Source organism: Columba livia, chromosome 11 (genome assembly GCF_036013475.1).
Source record: "Columba livia isolate bColLiv1 breed racing homer chromosome 11, bColLiv1.pat.W.v2, whole genome shotgun sequence".
In the NCBI taxonomy this organism is placed as follows: Eukaryota; Metazoa; Chordata; class Aves; order Columbiformes; family Columbidae; genus Columba; species Columba livia.
Genome location: NC_088612.1, coordinates 12644696 through 12663594, shown reverse-complemented (window position 1 = coordinate 12663594; position 18899 = coordinate 12644696). Strand labels below are relative to the sequence as shown.

The window sequence follows — 18899 nt, the reverse complement described above, 5'->3', positions numbered from 1 at the left end:
CTCTGGTTTGTTCTGGTTTTGTAGAGAAGGATGGACACTCTTGTGCTGGTCTGAGCCATCCTGAGCTCACGCTGGAATATTTTCATGCAAGAAAATGAAGGTTGGTTGTAAAAGGATGTGAATGGCTTTCTGGAAATGCATCAACAAAGGCTGATAATGTTTTTATGGTAGTATTTCTTACTTTAAAATGTGCATTTGGAGGAAGAGCAAAGCCAGCTGAACGTTCCTGCAGGAGAGGGGTGAGGACATCCCATGGAGCCACTGGCCAGGTGTTGTCCGGGACCCCCTAGCCCACTGGGCTCCCCGTCGCCATACAGTATTTTAGAAAGCACCTTTCCTAAGTTATTGGTTTTTCTCCCTCGCAGGTGGAGAAATGGAGGGCAGCGCTGCGCAGCCTGCCTGTGAGCCTGGCTCCCCGGGAACGCGCTGGGAGGACATTGATTTATGATCAAAAGGGAAAAAGCAAAGCAGAATAAAAAGAATACTTAAGGCTTAAAAACAGGGAAATCTCGTTTCTTCCTGTGAGGGTGTTACCTGGGAATCTTTCATGTTAAACTTAAATGGAATTAAGAATGAGGGGAAAATCACCCTGGGACTTGCATGATCCTTGTAGCCCTCTATTAAAATTAATCCAGGCATTGATCTGTACAATTTATTAATAGCCAGGTGTGGGGAGTGGAGCAGCCGCGGCAGCAGCCCCGGCCCTGGCTCCAGCATCCCGCTGCAGCGCGGCCCAACGTGTTGTCACCTCGACGCCCGCAGATTTTATAATTGGTCTGAGAGTCGTTACCGTCCCAGCCCTGCAGAACCAATTAGCCATCGTCCTCCCTGACCCGGGCCTGCGGTGGCGGGGGGGAACTAAAGACTTAAAACGCAAAACCAAGAGCAAAGACCTAAATCTTTTTGGCTGCCTGATTAATAATCCTGTCAGGCCTATCACAGGCACTAAACAGTAATGCTGGTTGCAGCTGAATTTTTTATACTTTCTATTAATCTTTAATGATAGCTTGGTCACCTAGTCTCTTTTATCTTGTCAGATAAATGTATGGTTAACAGGATAATGAGATTTCTAAGGCTCTGTTCTAGCTTACAGCCATGCGGTGCATGGGGTGACCCCTGCCCCTGCCGGGGGGCGGCGCGGGGGTGACGGTAATTGCTGGATGTGCCGTGAATGTATTGGGAGCTGATGGATGGTTTAAACTTTGATTTGAGGTCAGGAGGTCCCTCGGCTCTGGAAGGCAACTGTGGTTTTATTACTTGCAGGATCTGATGGGGATGTAATTAGATTTAGCTATTGCTTTATTAATAAGTAATCGTTCCTACTATTGCTTTGGGTTAGCAAATATATTCTGCTGATAATTTAGGGCATTGATATGGCTTTATTTATTAATAAATGGGAATGTATATTTTTGCCCGTAGCAAAGACTAGCCCAGAACTCTGTCTGGACACTTCTCCCGGAGTGAAGGATTTGTTCTTTATTAGTGCAATAATTAACCTAATTCTGAGAACTTGGCTCTGCTGTGGAAAGTGTGTGCGCTCTTCTGTGACGCCAGCCATTGTGTGCCCGGGACCTGAGGGAGGCTGAGCTCCCCGTGAGTGCTCGGTGCTGCACCCCAGGTGTCCCCCAGCTCCAGGTGTCCACCAGCCCCCTATGTCACCCTAGCCCTTGTGGGGCTGCTGACAGAGGCCCTGGGGCCAAGGGCAGAGAGATTTGCAGGGAGGGTGGATGCAAGCATCGTTCCAGTGTGAGCATCGTTCCCAATATCCAGGTTTGCTGGTGGAGTCAGCTCTGGTCCATGGGAGCCCTCCAGACTCCTTGCTTACCTCCCTGTGCTGTGGTGCTCTCCCCCATCACCCCTCAAAAGTATGGGTGAAGCCACCACCCCAGGAAGGGACCCCAGAATCCTCCAGCATCTCCAGCGTCGGTGGGCGGCTGCTCGGGGTGTCCTGGTTTGCAGCCCACATCAGGAGATGCGTTGGGCTGGTTCCTGCTGGGTGTCTTTTCCCCTTTTTACTTATTATTTTATTTTCCACTGGGATGGCGAGGTGCTTGTGGCAGTACCAGCAACGTCCTGAGCCCCTTCCCCAGCCCCGTTTCCAAAGGGATGTGGGTGCTCAGCATGGGCACACCAGAGCCCAGCAGTCCCCACGCACAGCCAGGACAGGACACCTGTATTTTGGTGGCAGGATGGCTTTTTGTTGCTTTGCCACTCAAAGGAAGCTCCTTGCATTAATTATGTTTCCATGTAGAAAGCTCTGGCCTGTCATACTTTTTTCTTTTTTTTTTTTAGCTCTGTTTTTCATAAAGTGGTCCTAAAATGACACGGAAAGCAGCTGCTTAAGCAATTGTGCCAATTAATGGGTCTCTGAAATTAAAACGCCTACACAGTCTAGATGAGATTTCTCCAGGAGGGAATTCAGCAATTGTCTTCATGATAATCAGGCTTGACTTGTCTTAGCACACATTAATAAAAAAGCAAATGCATTCAAAGAGATGCCCTTTAGTGGAGAATATCCACAATATAGTAATGAGTCTCCAAAAAAAAGGGGGGAGGGGGAAAGAGGAGGGATGCTGAGCTGGCTCCAGCCTTTTCTTGAGGGAGGGAGACTGGTAATTCATGTCATGGACTCGCTGGATTCTCTCGCCTCAGCTGCTGAATGTAAATCTCTGCATGTTGTTGGAGCAGAGCGGTGGCATCGGCTGCATGGGAAGGTCAACATGGGGTTTGAACTGGAGCAGAGACACTGGAGCTGTGGAGACGGGGGCTCGACTCGGGGCTGTGGGGAGCAGCAGAGATGTCATATGTTATTTCCCCCTATAACAATGCCATCCAGCACCCAGTCCTGCCCTCGCCCTGCCCCATGTGTCGGGACAGGCAGGTCAAGGCTGCCGGCACAGCCCTGCAGCACCTGCGCTTGTGTCATCTGCATGGGGTTTGTAGTTCCAGTGTAGAGTTGCAGTTGACTGACAAGGGGTTTTGCTCCATCTGGAGGAGCTGAACATCACGGCCACCATCCGTGCTCAGGGGTTTTCTGGCATCTCCCTTGCTGGATTGCCACCGAAGGAGCTTGTGGCTCCGCTGCAGAAAACTCACCGCAGCAAATGGAGTGATGTCGAGGAGGCGTCTGGTTGTGGAACAGGAGCTCTCTGCTCTGTTTGGCTCCTCGTGACTTTGTTTTTGGCTGAGGATGGGAGAAAAGAGGTGGCTGGGCTCTTTGGTGGCTGTTCCTGCAGCACGTGGTGGTGATGACTGCTGTGTTTTGGGGGAAGCCAGCGGTGGGGGCGAGCAGGGCAGACACATGGCACCGGCTGATGTGGAGCTTGGATTGCACCCAGGGTCTCCTCGTTCAGGAGCTCCATGTCAGCCGAAAGCCCTGGGAGCTCTTGGCCTGACAGCACAAATCCGCATGGGGTGAATGGCCGGCTCACCCAGAGCCTGGAACACGGGTCCTTTCTCAGCTCCTGCATCCTTGAGGATGCTAGAGTGCCCTGAGGGGAGGACAGGTCCCATCGCTGTGCTGGGGCCTGAATTTGTGGCGGGTGCTTTTGCTGTCACCATTAATGTCAGGTGTGAGAAAGGAAACATTGTGAGTAGAGCAAGATGTTTATTTTCCAAGTTAACAACAATAATAAACTCTGTTATTGCAGCAGCATTTTCAGCATGGTCCCAGAGGTGTGCACGATGATTGTGATAGTCCCGGGATTTTTGCAGCAAAAATGCCTTCCTGGGGAGGCCCTGGCACTAAATCCAGTGGCAGGAGGCCAGAATGGGTGGTTTTATCCTGCACCAGAATGCGATGAGTTTCCCACATCCCTCTCCAGTGCATCATTACGCTGTTTTTGGAAACAGGGACTTGCATTAGTGGTAAGTGGCCACCCATTTTCCCCCAATGTAAACAAGGTTTAGGAGCATAAGTTAAACCATCCGGCTCTATCCTGTGATGATTATTTGGGTTGTTTTGTCCAAGAGCATAATCTGGATGACAAGGCAAACACCAGGCAACATGAGCATCCACACAGATGTCCCATGCCCACAGCAGTGTCCTGGCAGGGTCCCAGCAGGGACCATGGCCATGGACAAGCTATGGGTGCTGCAGCCTGTGTGCTCAGTGCATGCGTGTGCAAGGTGCGTGTGTGTGCTCAGTGCATGCATGTGCATGCCTGCAGGTGCGTGTGTGCTGCAGCCCGGGGAACCTGCATGATTATCCCTGCGTTTAGCACCTCGTTTCCTTCCTCTCTTAATTAACTGCTCTGGTAGTAGATCTCTGTTTATGCTTGTTCGGTGGCTGCAGCCTTCTGACAGTTTGTCTGGAAAAGTCTTCTTCCCCCCATCCCTTGTTATTTTCATTTCAGAAATTTAAGAGGCTTTCAGAACAAAAGTATTTAGAGCAAACACAATCTTTCTGTATGCAAAATTGATGAAAGAAAAAGACTTACAGCTCTAAAATCCACTGCTGCTGCTTATATATGAAAGCAAAGCCTTGAGTTCCCATAAAACTAATTAGAGGGGGACTGGCAGGAGCAGCTGCTGAGCTGGAGCCGGTGCCAGGGTCCCTTTGGCTGTACCCCAACTGTCCCATCCCTCGCTGTCCCCCAGGCTGCCCCAAGCCGCTCCTGCAGTTCCTGCCCTCACCCCGGCTCTCCCAGGGTCCCGGTCCCACACCCCTTGGGCACCCATGGGGCGGGCAGGGGCTGCCAGCTGTGCCCAGGAAGACAAGGGATCCCACGAAGCATTCATTATATTTTTAAAATCCTCAACAGTGTTTTATATTTTCAGATCCATCCTGGTTTGAGCAAATATTTTGATTGCAACTAAGTGAGAACATAACAAATGCTATTTAGACAAAAGCAACACATTCACTATTAGTTTTAGACAATTCGTCCTAATATTGTTTTGAATCATGCATTTATTCCCCCATAAAGATTTGATTACTTTGCTTGTTTCATTAATCTTTATTTGTTTAATCATCTGCTAAATCTGTTTAATCATTGGTTTAAGTGGAAAGATTACATGAAGATATTTAGTGCTTAGTGCCAGAGCTGCCCTGACATCTCATCCAGCACTCTTGTATCGCTTTTTATTGCCCTGGGTCTTTGTTTTGTGCAGCAAGACCCACCTGGCTCCCTCCCACTGGGATTTTCCCGACTTGTCCATCATTTCCCAGCGCTGGGTGGCCAAACCAAAGAAGAAAACCCTCCAACCTGCCTCTCCACTGTGTGGCAAATGTTTGCCCCGTGCTGGGGCTGGAGCTGGGAAGGCGGGGTCCCCATCATCCCACACCAGTGTTTGTGACACTGGGTTTTGTGTCATGAAATCAACTCCCCTGAAGCAGAGGTGCAGCTGGAGCTGGGCACCAGCAGCCTCTTTACCAACAATGTCTATGATTCCAGGATTCTGTGATCAGGGGAATTCAGAGACCTTAAGCTTTGCGGGCAGAAATGGGTAATTGCGGCTGCAGCAGCACTTGCAGGTTAAAGCCACCTCTAAGCCTGAAAACAGGAATATGTCTTCAGGCAATTTAGCAAGGACACTCAAGGCAGTAGTTTAATAATGATTTTCTTTTTTCCCTGGCTTATTCCCTCTCCCGGTGGTTCAGCAGCCTTGCTCTGCCGCCCGGCCTGCTCCTCTCTGCCCCCGGCCACGAGAAGGGATTAAAATTTCATGTGATGGCCGTGTTTTCCGTCGCAGAGCCTGGGTAGGAAACATGCAATATTTCACCAGCCTTCGTGTTTGTCTGCTCCTGTAATCTGCAGCCTCAATCACAGGTGCGATGTTTATGAATTAATAAAAAAAAAAAAGATCATGGACAGTCCGATGGGACTTGGGGAGAAACATGCACAGCAGAATTTTAATGAGCGTGGTGGGGAATTTCAGCCCCCATGGTTTTGCTGGGGGGGACACTTCTTTTTCCTTTTTCCCCCCTTTTTTTCTCCAGCATCCCTGTGGGGTGCACGGTCCAGCCTCCCTCGGCCACCCACCGGGCAGGGCTGCGCCTGCACCAGCACTAATTGCACCGACCATCCGGCAATTTGTGGTGTGCACCGGGCGCTGGTGGATCTTTTATGGCAGATCTTGTACTCATTACTGAATAATTCATCGTTGCATTAATGTCTTCAGATCCCATCGCGCTCCCGCTCTCTCCTCCTCTCACTGCTTCGCTCTGCCCACTTGGGAAAACTTTATTATGCCTTGCTCTGACGACAGAGTATACAGATAAAAGATAATTGCTTGGCTTGACTCCCCCATTGATATGAAAATAAGATTTAAATTATTCACTTCAGTTTAAAGGTTAGTTGAAGGTTATTACAGGGGATAAAAAAATCACTCTTCATAACATTTCTGTTGGAGATGAGACAGGTTTGAAAGGCCTAATTTGCACGGCAGGCCGAGGCGGCTTGTTGTGAATAAACCCAGAGACCCTCAAGAGATTTTAATCGCCAAGAAGTCAATTATTTATAAGCAAATTACACTTAGCTGCTTGGATATATACAACACAGTTAGGCGTGAATAGGGACAAAATGGAACCTATATAACTTAATATACCTCCCATTGCACAATAGCGAAATCTTTACACGGTGCTTTCCTGTTGCTAATCCCAGCTGGAATTTAATGAGCGTCTGAATTTCAGAGTGGGGCCTGATCCTGGCACCCTTGGACTCCTGTTTATTTTATTCTTCCCCTTCGGTCTCTCGGCTTCCAGCCTCCGTCTCCAGCTCCCTTTTGTGTTGCCGCCTTGTAAATGGAATTAAAGGATTGTAAATTTTCCTGCCGAGCAATAGGTCTTGAAAAGCGGGACGTCACTTTGCCGAGCGATCGGCTTTATCCAAGCTTTCACTTAATGCTCTTTTATGTAGGAGACTATTTTAGCGTCTGGTGCTGGGAGAGTGGCAAATCTCCTGTACAGAGTTAATAATTAATGCCGTGGCGGCTTCTGGAAGCAGGGCTGTATTTCAGCAGTGGGCTCGCCCTGACCGCAGCACTCTCTATTAATCATCTGCACTTGCTGCTATGCAAATAAATAGCTATGGAAAACCAAAATCGCTGCCCACTGTGCAATGGGATCCCAAGCCTCCGCATATATAATACAGCTGCATAAACCACTATTTCTGTATGACTATATGTGTGTAAAGTATACGTGTAATAGAGAGATTATGTATTCAGGCTTCAAACATAGCTGCATTAAAAAGACATCTACATCTTCCAGTTGGATGCCTGCATTAATACAGGGAAATGCAAATGCGTTCTGCACCCCGGGGTGAGGGAGCATTGCTTTGGAGTGGGGCACAGGGCTGGCAGCTCCTGCCCCCATCTCCATCAACGCTCAGTTCCCCTTGTAAATCCCTGCGCTACCCGTAACCCCCAGGGCCGGGGCTCCCCAGGGCTCTCAGTCACTGTGATTCACTGCTGGACCCCGCTTTTGGTTTATTATTGCTCTGCAAAAGTCTGGATGGTGAGGGCTGAGCGCTCGCCTTGGGCTGAAATTATTTGAGTTTTGGGGCAACTCCAGCTGAAATAATATATCCCTGTCCTGCAGTGTATTTAGAGGAAAAAAGGACTTTGCTTTGCCTCTGCACAGCCCCGGCGGTGGTTTGTGATGGCTCTACAGAGCCACTCCAACCCCAAAGCTGTCCCCTGGGAGGGATGCGCCTTGCTGGCCTGGCTGAGAGGCAGCCAGCCCTGGCTGAATTAAGGCCTTTGGATAATTTTCCTATGGAACCCCCCCCCTACAGGGCAGCAGCTTCTGTCGTGGGGGTTCCTACAGTCCTGGAGCTCCTCCACCTCCGCAGCCCTGGTGCATTGATGGTACCTGTTACCCTTCAGGTGGGAAGGACCTCCATGTGCTGTTCAACTATTGTTAAAAAATTAAAATCTTTCTAGCTAAGAAGAAATCCATACTAAAATTAATTACATGGGTGTTGTGTTCCCTGCATCCCTGTTGGACATGACAGCTTTGATGCGGGGGTTACAACAGCTTTTAGAAAAAGGTGAAATTATACCCAAAGACCAATACATTTGGCTGGTCCGTGTGCTGTGGCAGCTTTGCCATTCTGTGCTTGCTTCACCTGGGCAGTGCAAATTTCACTTTGGGATTTGAGAGGTTTTTTTATCGCAGTTTTTTTGTGTAAAATATTTGCCAGTCTGCTTTAGTTGTGTTACTGCTTGATTAGGATATTCTGGATATTCTGCCTGTTTTTTTCTTAATGCCACTGGTTTTCAATGAAATTGCCAAGTTTTGGCAATGGAAAGTGTATGGGCAACAAACTGTGTGGTCCCCGCTGGATCTAGAAGATATTTTGGGTTTTTTTAAACTAGATTTCTCACACACGTCCTTGGCTGCAGGTTCCTATAGGTACAGATTTTCGCATGTTGCATGTTAAAAACACAGACTTGGCGTTTTCCAGTGGGATTTGAGATGGAAGAAGCATTGAAAAGTGTCATCCCTCTTCCCAGAGCAGATGGTCCGAGTGGCAGCGGTGTCCCCACAGGGACAGGGCTGCTCTGGGGACAGGGCTCTGGTCACCCCCCGCAGTCCCGGGGACTGTCACCGCACAAGTGCTGCTAATCAGGCATCTTCCTCGGCAGCACGACCAGCAAGCCTGCGAGCTGTCAGCCGGTGTTATTTATGCGTGTGTATTTTGTTTGAAATGAGATGTAAGCAAAGCCCATGTGTGCCTCCAATCTCCTTTGTAGCAGAAGAAAGGAAAGAGAGCAGAATATGTTTGCAATCATGTCTGGCCCTTGATTTGTAGTTTTGCTCGGTGTCAAGCCGGGGTCTGGGGCGTACCTGCCGCTGCAGCAACGTGGGAGCTGAGCTGTTTCTGTATGCACAGAGGTGTCGTGTTCCAGTTAAACCCTTTTACCTTTTATTTAAAATTCACAGAGGCTTGACAGGTAATCTCAGGAGCTGGATCATTATGGCAGCCAGAGCTAACCTGTAGCAAATGATGCCTTGTAAATCTCCCGGCTGAAGTAATGGGCTTTATTCTGCCTCCCTTTGCTTGTCACCAAGTGGTGGATGCCCCATCCCTGGAGACATCCCAGGCCAGGCTGGATGGGGCTCTGAGCAACCCAGGCTGGTGAAGATGTCCCTGCTCATGGCAGGGGTGGCACTGGGGGAGCTGGGAAGATGCCTTCCAACCCAAACTCTTCTGTGATGCTGTGAGAAGCACTGGGAGCGGCTGGTCATGAGTGGGGATGCTCCAGCCAGGCTGGAGCAACTGTTGGTGCCAAACTGGGTCCGGCCCCTGCTGTGGGCAATGTCTGCAAATCTTACCAGTGCCTTGGGAGGGGGAGGATGCAAGATCCTGGGTAAGGCCTGAATTAATATGAAAATCCCCAAAGTCAGAGTCCCACTGAGCACATCAGCCCTCAGCAAGTTTCATACAGAAGAGGTGAACACACAGGCTGCGAAAGATCTTTACAGATACCCATAATAATAGTAATAATAAACAATGATAAAAATTATTATATAAATATATATATAAATATATAAATAGAGAAACAGATTAACAAATGACCTGCACCCCAGCCCGTGTCCGGCGGTGGAGCTGGTCCTGGCGCGGGCGCTGCCGTGGGCTGTGTCACAGCGGTGCAGGCTGCGGTCTGGGTTTTCGCCCAGCCATTGCACGGTGTCTGGGCGGGGAGAGATTAGAGAACTAATTGGGTGGAATTGGTGGAGCTGGAATACATATTGATGGGGTTGTCAGGATGATTATATTGCTGAGGGCATGTACAGCTGGGGAGGGAGTGCTTTGATCTCGCAGAAACCACGTTGCATCTCCTGTTCTCATTATCAGAGGTGTCTTCAGAGCCTCTTTTAAAGCACCCCAAGGTGGCCACCCTGGGGGATCTGGGAGGTGAAGGAGGGTGAGGGGGCGGGAAGGCTGCAGGGCCAAAAAGTGTCATTGCTGGACCCTACTCCAGCCAGAAACAGATGAGAATCAGCATCCTGTGCCTGCCCCTGCTACCCGGGACATCCCGCTATCCCCGGGGAGTTGCTCTGCCCATCACCTGGGGAAGCTGCGATAGCACCAGCCTCCCTTCACAGCCAGAGGTGCTTTCCTTGCTGCTCCCTCACCTCCAGCACCGGGTATCAGCTTCCCTGGTGCTAAGTGCCCATGAAATGAAATACTCATCAGGGGAAAAATTGTGTGGGAGGTTTAAATGGGAGTGCCCAACACGGGCACCATCCCTGGGTGTTTCTGGGGGAGGAGGAGGTGCCAGCAGTGCTTTCCGCCTCCCAAAACCCCGCAGCCTTAGGGGAGCCTGGAGCAGAAAATACTGCCCAGGATTTTAGCGGCTCGTGCTGAGGCCAGGCCCATCGTACTCCCCCGGCAGCCTTCCCTCGGTGAACAGAGGGAGAAAAATTCCTCTTAAATCATTCAGTGGTTCTCTAATGTATTCACAATGTGGACTACAGAACAAGATCTGAAACACTCTTTTTTCCAGTAAGACTATTAAATGGTGACACTTTGACACCAGAAAGAAGTATATGAGATTAAAAAGTAAAAACTGCATAGAAATCTAAGTGCCTTCACATAGAGTTAGAATAAAAATTGCTGTTAGGAGCATTAAAATAGAGTACTTGTCAGGAGCGACGGATTCCAGAGACGTGCCTGCTGGTTTCTGTGGCATCGATGCATGTGGTTTCCTCTGAGGGAAATTACAGAGCATTTAGAGGAGGCAGAGGAAGCACTGAGGTGAGGATGAAGGTGCAGAGGGAGGGGTGGGGCCATGTTCCCGGACCAGGGCTACAGCCTCTCCTCTGGGGCGATTGGGTGGCCGAGGGACCAGGGGGGTCCGGCGGAGGCCGTTTCATCTGCCCATGACATTTGAAATGCCCTGGAGGCAGCTGGTGGATGAAAGCAGGAGACGAAGGAGCCGGCTTTTCTTGGCACGATTAATCATTTATTAGCTAATCAAGAATGCTCGCAGGAGATGAGGAGAGCAAGAGAAGCTCGTTTCTAATAGGAATTAGTTAGCTTACGGTTATTTTTTCCCCTTGCTCTGATTTCCCAAGGAAATGATGCTTGCGCAGCTCTGCTTCTTCAGCAGTCCCAATTCCCTGCACCCCCGGACCCTCTTGCAGCCCGGCTGGCTGGGGCAGGTCCCTGACCCAGAAAACCACTTTGTGTCTGAAATTCGCAGCACAGAGCAGCAAAGAAGCAGAGCAGGGGTACTGGCCTACTTCAGATTAAATTTCTGCAGTTGCCAGCACGGGGATTCTGGCCTGTGTGCTGCCTTGGGCAGCACAAAGAGCTGCTGGAGCCCCGTGGACCCCCGACTCTCCCCCAAACACAGTGGGGAGAAAGGGCACCATGCTCAGCTGACCCCAAAGGCTGCTGGGGATGGTGAAGCTGTTCTGGCACTGCTGCCGGCAATCAGACATGTACCAAGCAGGACTGAGTCCTGCTTGGTTACGGTACCGTTCTGCCCAGCAGGAACCTCTCTTAATTGCAGCTGGAGCTTGCAGCATGGGGCAGAGCAATCGCACCGCCAGCCCTGGTCGGGAGAGACGCCTTGACAAGCCAAGGCAAATCTGCAGCTGTTGGTGCTGCTGAGCAGCGATGGCGCTGACGGAGCCGTGCACGGGGTTTGTGCTGGTGCGGGTTGGCAGGACTGTGTCCTGCGGTGCAGGCATGCAGGGAGGGCAGGCGGCATCGGTGTCCAACAGGCACAGCGCTCTCTGTGTGATACACACAACAAAAGGAGACTGGAGTGGGTATGGAGATGGTCTCACCCTTGTCATCTTGGGGAAACCACATCTTGGAGGGGTGCTGGCACAGGAAGCCTTCGGTGCTTTGCACCTCCTGTCAAGGTCAAGCCTGGGGCTGCAGCAGTCGGTTTGGCTGGCATATTCCCATCTGGGATGCTTCTCCATTGTGTCAGCATTATTTCTTCATGCCCTACAGACAAACATGTCATGGTCTGGAAGAGAGAATAGGGAGAAATGGGAGAGGTTTGTTGTCAGGAGCTCAAGTGGGCAGAGGCAGGAGGAGCTGGAGGACCAGAAGGACCAGGAGAAGGACCAGAAGCAGCTGCCCCGGCCCTAGCTGCAGCCCAGCCTGTGCATGGGAAGGTGGCCAGATCTGGACCCGCTTGCCCCACTGCCCCACACATCCCTCCAGCATCCCTGTCCCACCACGGAGAGGGGGACAGGAGGGACAGGGGAGCTCAGGGCTACACAAACCCCATGAAAGGGCTCCCTGGGCTGAGATGCTGCTGGCAGAACCTGGAGCAGGCAGGGGCAGGATTCATGCTTGTTCTGGAGCAGAGGGCTTCCCTGAGCTCTGTACCAGCCCTCAGTGCCGGGACAGACTTTCCAAGTTGTGGTTCTCTGGAAAGGTGTTTTGGGCATCAAACCCGGAGCTGTGCCCCATGGCAGTTCCACAGCATTGCAGGACATAGGTCTCCAACGGGGCTTTCCTGTGGGGCTCAAGGGCTGTGGGCAGCCCCCCCGGCTCAGGCCCTCTCCCAGGAGCAGCAAAGTAATTAGTGACTTTTGTTAAACCTCCACCTTCTGGAATTGTGGTATGTGAAAATCTCCTCTTCTTCAGAAGAGAGTCAGATTTCAGCCTTCATGGTTTTAAAAAATGAACACTAGTCTCTCAAACTAAATAAAAATAAGACAAAATATATTGCATTTTAAAATCTTGTGACATTTTGGGGACTGACTCATGATTTTTGAATGTTTGGAACTGGTAACGCTCCAATCAATTTTGCTGCTTCCTTGGATGATTGCTTTCAGAGAGGTTTTAATTCTACTATAAATACTTGAGCTTTGCAACAGCAGCCTCAGTCAGATATGCAATAACACCCCGTTCTGCATTTCAGGTAAGGCTTTAAACTAAATTAAATCTCCTCAGTATAGCTAATCAGAGATTAGCTTTGATCACAGTTTGTTAGCCCAGGCCAATCCTATTCAAATCCTCTGGCAGACCTAATATCAAGAGTGCTTTGTCCTGCGCTTACAACGTGAAGCCCAGTCCCCAAGGCAAAACAGAGGAGCTTTTTTCTCTTCTACTTCTAGCTAGTTCTCTACATGCAGTGAAACGTGTCTCTAGTGCGGTCAATGGCTCCCGCTGCCCCGGGCCGGGTGCTGGTGGGTGTCCTATGCATGCAGCTGGCCTGGCAGGCACTGGCTTTGGGGCTGATCTCAGATTGTGCCAGGGAAGGTTCAGACTGGATATTAGGAACAATTTATTCCTGGAAAGGGCTGTCCAGGGCAGTGGTGGCGTCACCATCCCTGGAGGGGTTGAACAGATGTGGAGATGAGGTTCTCAGGGACATGGGGTGGTGCCAGCGTTGAGGTAACAGTTGGACTCAGTGATCTTTGGGGTCTCTTCCAACCAAAGCAATTCTCTGATTCTACCAGCTCCCAGCCATTCCTCTGGGCTTTTCTCCCTTCCCCCTGCATCCACCAAGGCAGTGAAAATCGTACTGGGAACGGAAACTGGAGTTGGGTTGTTTTGCTAGAGCCCGGCTATAGAGTACCAAGAACGAAATCATGTCAAGATCCTCGAGTCCAGATTTAGTAATCCTCTTTGCTGCTTTCTACTTTATTCAGTATGTTTTAAAGCAATGGAATATGGTCTCTTTCTCTCAGAGCACAAGTGGTGCAACAGCAGAGTGAAATCAGGCAGGACCCTGCGGCTGAGGTTGCTTCCCAAGGGCTCCCAGAGACGTAGGGGTGTGCAGAGGCCGCTGTGTTCCCTGTAGCACATGGCTGCGCTTGCATGCACGGACACGCGTGTGCTTGTGTGTCTGCTGTGTCCGCACAGTGCCCGTCCTGCATCTCCCTTCAGTGAGAGCGCTGCTGTGGCCTCTGCCAGCCGGAGCAGCACTGGGGACAGCGGCCGGGCTCATTTTGCTGAGGTGGCCACAGAGGACGCAGCGTTCAGGGATTCTTGCCGTGAGCATCCACCATCTCCTGCATCCAGTGCACAACACTTGCTGCCCTCCTGTATTGAACAGAGCCAACCCTTTCTCCTGGTTAGAAATGTCCTCCGTAGTTGTTCTTCTGTATTATTTATAGCCCAGTAAGTGTCTGAGATCACAAACGCTTACTTAGCTACCTAGCAGAATTCCTGTTTGAAACAATACAGCTTGACTGTTGCTATTGATTTTAGGTAAGAGTTCCTTTGAGCCAACTGGTATTTTAAGCAATCATTTCTACAGCAGATGACATAACTCCCCCAGCATCAGTTTGCCCTAATGGGCCTGGTATTATTCATGTGCTAATTGATTGGGCATGGAAAGGAGAAAAGCTGAATTCACTTGCGAGGTGATTTTTATGGCCAGGCTCATAACAGAGGTAATTTACTGAAAACGTTCAGTCCCTCTCGGGTTATGTACCATCATCTGCGTTCCTGCACTCCATCTCTGTGCCACGCTTCAATCAGCAAACCAGGCTCCGGTTGGGGCATCTGAGGTAAAGTCCCCAAGGAGTCACCATGACAGAATATTTCTTCCTTGTGTGTCGAAGTGAATGTGGAGATCAGGGATGGCACAGAGAGACCTGCTGGGTCTGCCTGGGGAGTCCCGACCACGCGGGACTTCGTGCTCCAAATCCCACCCCCAGGGAAGGCTCTGGAACAGCTCTGATTGTCCTGTTGAAACCTTCTGTTTCAGTGCAGAATATTAATTTCTGCAGCAGTCAGATAGAGTTTCTTCCCTCAAACGTTTATGCCTCTATTTCCTGTGCACAAATCCGTCGGGACGGGGAAATCAAGGCAAACCCTTCACGTCTGCTGTTAAGAAACCTGGAAGTTTAACAACCCCAGGAAGGTGGTTAAAACTGTGACTTGAGCTCTCATCCCAAAGCAGCCCCTGGAAAGCCCCAGATCTGCCCCATGTTTCTGCCCAGGTGATGCTCAGCTGTGATGGGAACAACCAGGCAATGGGCAGCAACCCTGTGCAAGGACAGGTGCTTTCAGGCAGTCAGGGGTATTCTCTAACAGGTGAGGACTGGTGCCTTTGAAGTCATCAGCTGCCGGCCTGAAAAATCAGAACTGGAGCCTGGAGTATCACTAGATCTTGGAAGAGATGTCAGAAACTGGTCCTCGTTATCTCGCCAAAGACTGATGGGTTTCTAAAGCTGACAAGGTGAGCTTGTGTACGTGTAACGGCATGTAATGTCTAGCTAACCTGAAATTGCTGAAATATTCCCAGAGCTAGAAGAAAGCCAGTCAGTCCTGTAGAAAAAACAACAAAAACAGGCTTGTTCCGGACTCTGCTGGATCACACTGTTGAACCAGATCAGATGCACTGTGAAATTTTGAGTAGCCCTTTAATTGGGATTGAGGCCAGGAGGAAAATGCAAAGCTATCCCCATCCATCCCAGTTATCCCCATCCACTCCAGAGTTATCCCCATCCATCCCAGCAGGGCAGTGTGACGGATGCTGCTGCCCTGGGGTGACACTGGCTGCATCAGCATCTGGCCAGTGCAGAGAAAAAGTGCATCTGTCACCACGTGCCTGAGTGGGGACCCTCAGCAGGGACCGGCCGTGACTGCATTGTGCTTATCTTTTGGAAGGGGAGTCCGGAGGCCTGGGGAAGTGTCAGGAGCTCTGGGAGGTCTGGCCTCATTCCCAGGGTCTGCAGGGAGCCCAAGGTGGGATTTCCCTTCTCTTGGTGCTTCCTGGCTTTGCAGAAAGAAGGAAAATAGTGAAGCAAGGCGAGGGAGGTGGCACAGCACAGGCTGTCACCCCCTTGTCACCATGAGCAGCTCCGTGTCCCTTGTGTCCCTGTGGGTGGCCCCTGGGGGAGGGTGCGGGGGCTTGCCCAGTACAGGGCCAGTCACTGCCACATGGTGGGGCAGAGAGGCCCTTGACAGAGGGTGACAGGAGGGACAGGGCCACCCAAGGCCCCATCAAGCCCCCTAGGACAAGGGCATCCCTGGTTTGCGGTGCAGCATCCTCTGCCCTGACCCTCCTGCCTGCATCCCCTGATCTGGTTAATGCTTCCAGCCATCCCTTCCTCCTCCACTTCTTCCTCCTCCTCCTCAGCCTCACTCCCCGCTCCATCCCTGCCAGCTGCAGGGACCAGAGCGCTGGGGGCTGTGGGGCTTGGCCACCCTGGGGGGAGCCCTGCACCCTGCAGCACCTGCTGTGTCACCTCCACTCCCTGCAGCACCCGCTGTGTCACCCCTGCACCCTGCAGCACCCGCATTGTCACCCCGCAGCAGCCGCTGAGTCCCCAGGCTGTTATTTGTCCAGCTGGGCTATTTGCATCCTGCCTGGGCTGCACCACGAGTGTCTCCAGCCACCAGGGAGCTGTTTGCTTTGCTGCGACCTTTGTATCTGTGGAAGAGACTCCAGACAAGGTCAGCTTTAATAACAAGGCTGTTTTCCTGCGATCGATACGGATGCTCAGCTCCCTCTGCACCGTCTGCACATCGTGGTCACTCCATCAGATGGTGTCACCAGCAGAGATGACGTTCAAGACACAGCGACTCCGAATGCTGAGTGGATGGAAGTTTTATTGCTGCCAGCGAAGGAATTTTCGTCACCTTTTAATTTGGTCCAAACTAATCCCTTCCTCAAGCTGGGCAAACAGTTTGGCTTGGCTGCCCTCCTGTGACTCAGCAGCAAAATATTTAATGGATCGATAACCCCGCGGCTGAACCCTTCGCAGTGCTGTCAATGAGGCTGTGTGCTAACAGTGCCATCGAGACACAGCTATTTAATTTGGGGTGAATTGTGTAATTCTGATACCGTCTTGCACTGCTTACAATAAGTTGTTTTGAGACTTCAGAGCATTCAAAAATCTACTTTTCTTAAGAGATTTCCAAGACAAACCTACCTTCAGCAGAAAAAATAAAAACAAAAGCAAAACAAGAAACTAAACAAGATGTAAAATTCAATTCTGAAAGGCCGTTTCTTTGCTATGCATCAGGAGACCATGGCTCTTCATAGGTGTTGTCCAGAATTAAAATTTCGGTAGCAATGGTTGTAAAAAACAATGCCAGGTTTATGAGGCTTTTTTATTTAAATGTGTTATTTCCTTTAAGGTGAATTCAAAGCAAACAGTACTTGCTGTCTCACGCTGTATCTGTGTGATGCAGGTGATGCGTGGGGATGCTGGCAGTGTCCTGCTCTGAGCATCCGCTGCCATTATCTGTGTTTGAACAGAGGCGAAAACCAAGCAAACCCAGCAAACGGTCAGAGAAGAGCTGTCTGGGATCAAATCAAACCAGGGAAAGCTTGGATTTATGGAGGGAAACGGCCAGCCCCTGGGCCCTTCCACAAACATCTGGTGCGCGACTCAGCAGCATCCAGCCAGCGGAATTACGAGCGGGAGAGCGAGACCTCGGTGTGATTCAGGCTGAACAACCACAAATGGTTTGCAGTTGCGGCGGGCCGGGCTCCGTGCTGGGGCGGCTGCCAGTGCGGCCCCGCCGGGGGGAGGAGGATGCTCAGAAACGCGGCCAAGAGTCCTCCGCACTGGCTTCCATCGTACCCGGGACACGGAGATGGGACCCCGGGACCATCCTTGCGGCCTCGAGGAGCCCTGCACTGCCAGCACGATGCTTTCCTGACCTAGTTTGTTGTTTTGGTTTTTTTTAAATTTTGTTTCCTTTTTCACAGATGAGCGCTCCATCTGCAAGAGATTGCTTCCTGACATGAAAAATTTACTTTTTAATGGGCCAAACTGCTGCAGTTTCTAAGCTGGATTCAAAATAACCTCTTAGCACATCACTCTAAAGGGATCTCCAGCCATCACCCATAAAACTGAAACACAGTTTGTACTAAAAAGCCATTTACAAGCCATTCCCTCCTTGTCTTCTTGGTTTCGTGCAGTTGTTGTAAAGCTCCAACGCTTGCTTCTAGAAATGGAAAATGATATTTTGGAACACGCTGCTTGTGGCTTTTGTTTTCAAGTTAAAGCAAGCTCAGAAATCAATACATTTGGATTTTTTTTCTCCTCTAGGATCCCACAGCGGAAGAAGCATCAGCAGTCTGGCCCCGGGGAGCCTTGTGGTTGCTGGTGACAGATGGGAACAGTGCTCGGGGACATTTGCAGGATCACACCTGGCAGGGGAAGGTGGGTGCTGCCCAGGGTGGGGGTGAGACCCATGGCCAGAGCAAGGCTCAGTGACCTGCCAGGGTGCTGCTGCCTGGCCCAGGTGTCTCAGTGTTATCCAGGAAAATGAAGCAGCCAACATACTCTCCTCAGAGCTGGGAAATGCATTTCAGTGTCGGTGTATCGCTACAGGTAGTTGGTAGCACCCGGTGAGCAGGCAGGGAGCAGGCAGCTGTGCCAGGGCTGCAGTTGTCCTCTTCCCAGCGACACTGGAGCCGCATGAATGTGCCTCATCTCGCCCTTAACCTCCATTTTTTGTTTCAAGCTTTTAATTGTGAAATATTCTGTGTGCGTTTTACATGCATAATTATGGGGCAAAAGATGGTGATAAAATAGTTTAAACTAATAAGATTATTAAGTAACCTCTGCTACTGGTAATTCCTCACTCGAACAGGCGCGTGGTTCACTGTAATTAGTTTTCTGCTTCGCTGAAGCATGCTTAAAGGAGCTGGGAGTGTTTTTTGGGGAGAGAAAGCTGTAAAGCTGAGCTCATGGCAGAACATGGTTTGGAAATGTCCTTCCTGGTCCCCCAGAGCACAGTGTGGTTGTGGGGCCCGGTCTGTGTGGTGGCACGGACTGGGGGGACAGCTCTGCTCCCCTGGACGCTCTGCTCACGGTTTGCACCATCCATCTGCACTTCAGTAATTGCCCCGTCTTGCCAGACCCCTGCCATGTAATGGATTATTTTTTTCTGTGGGTGACTGACTGTTGCTGCACGGGTGGTAGAGTGCTCTGTGAAGGGTGGTGCTATGAGAAAGGAAAGCCTTACCATTTATTGCCTGAGTAAATTATGAATAACAGGCCAATGCCT

The 18899-nt window shown here is 50.6% G+C and overlaps 1 long non-coding RNA gene across 1 annotated transcript in view; it reads left to right on the top strand.

Annotated features, from left to right (window-relative positions):
- LOC110365219 (uncharacterized) overlaps nt 1-17775 on the top strand; it is a 64093-nt gene extending 46318 nt beyond the window's left edge. The window contains exon 9 of the long non-coding RNA XR_010475450.1: nt 25-17775. This is a non-coding gene — a long non-coding RNA (uncharacterized LOC110365219). The remainder of the gene's footprint in view (nt 1-24) is intronic.
- Nucleotides 17776-18899: the final 1124 nt, after the last annotated feature.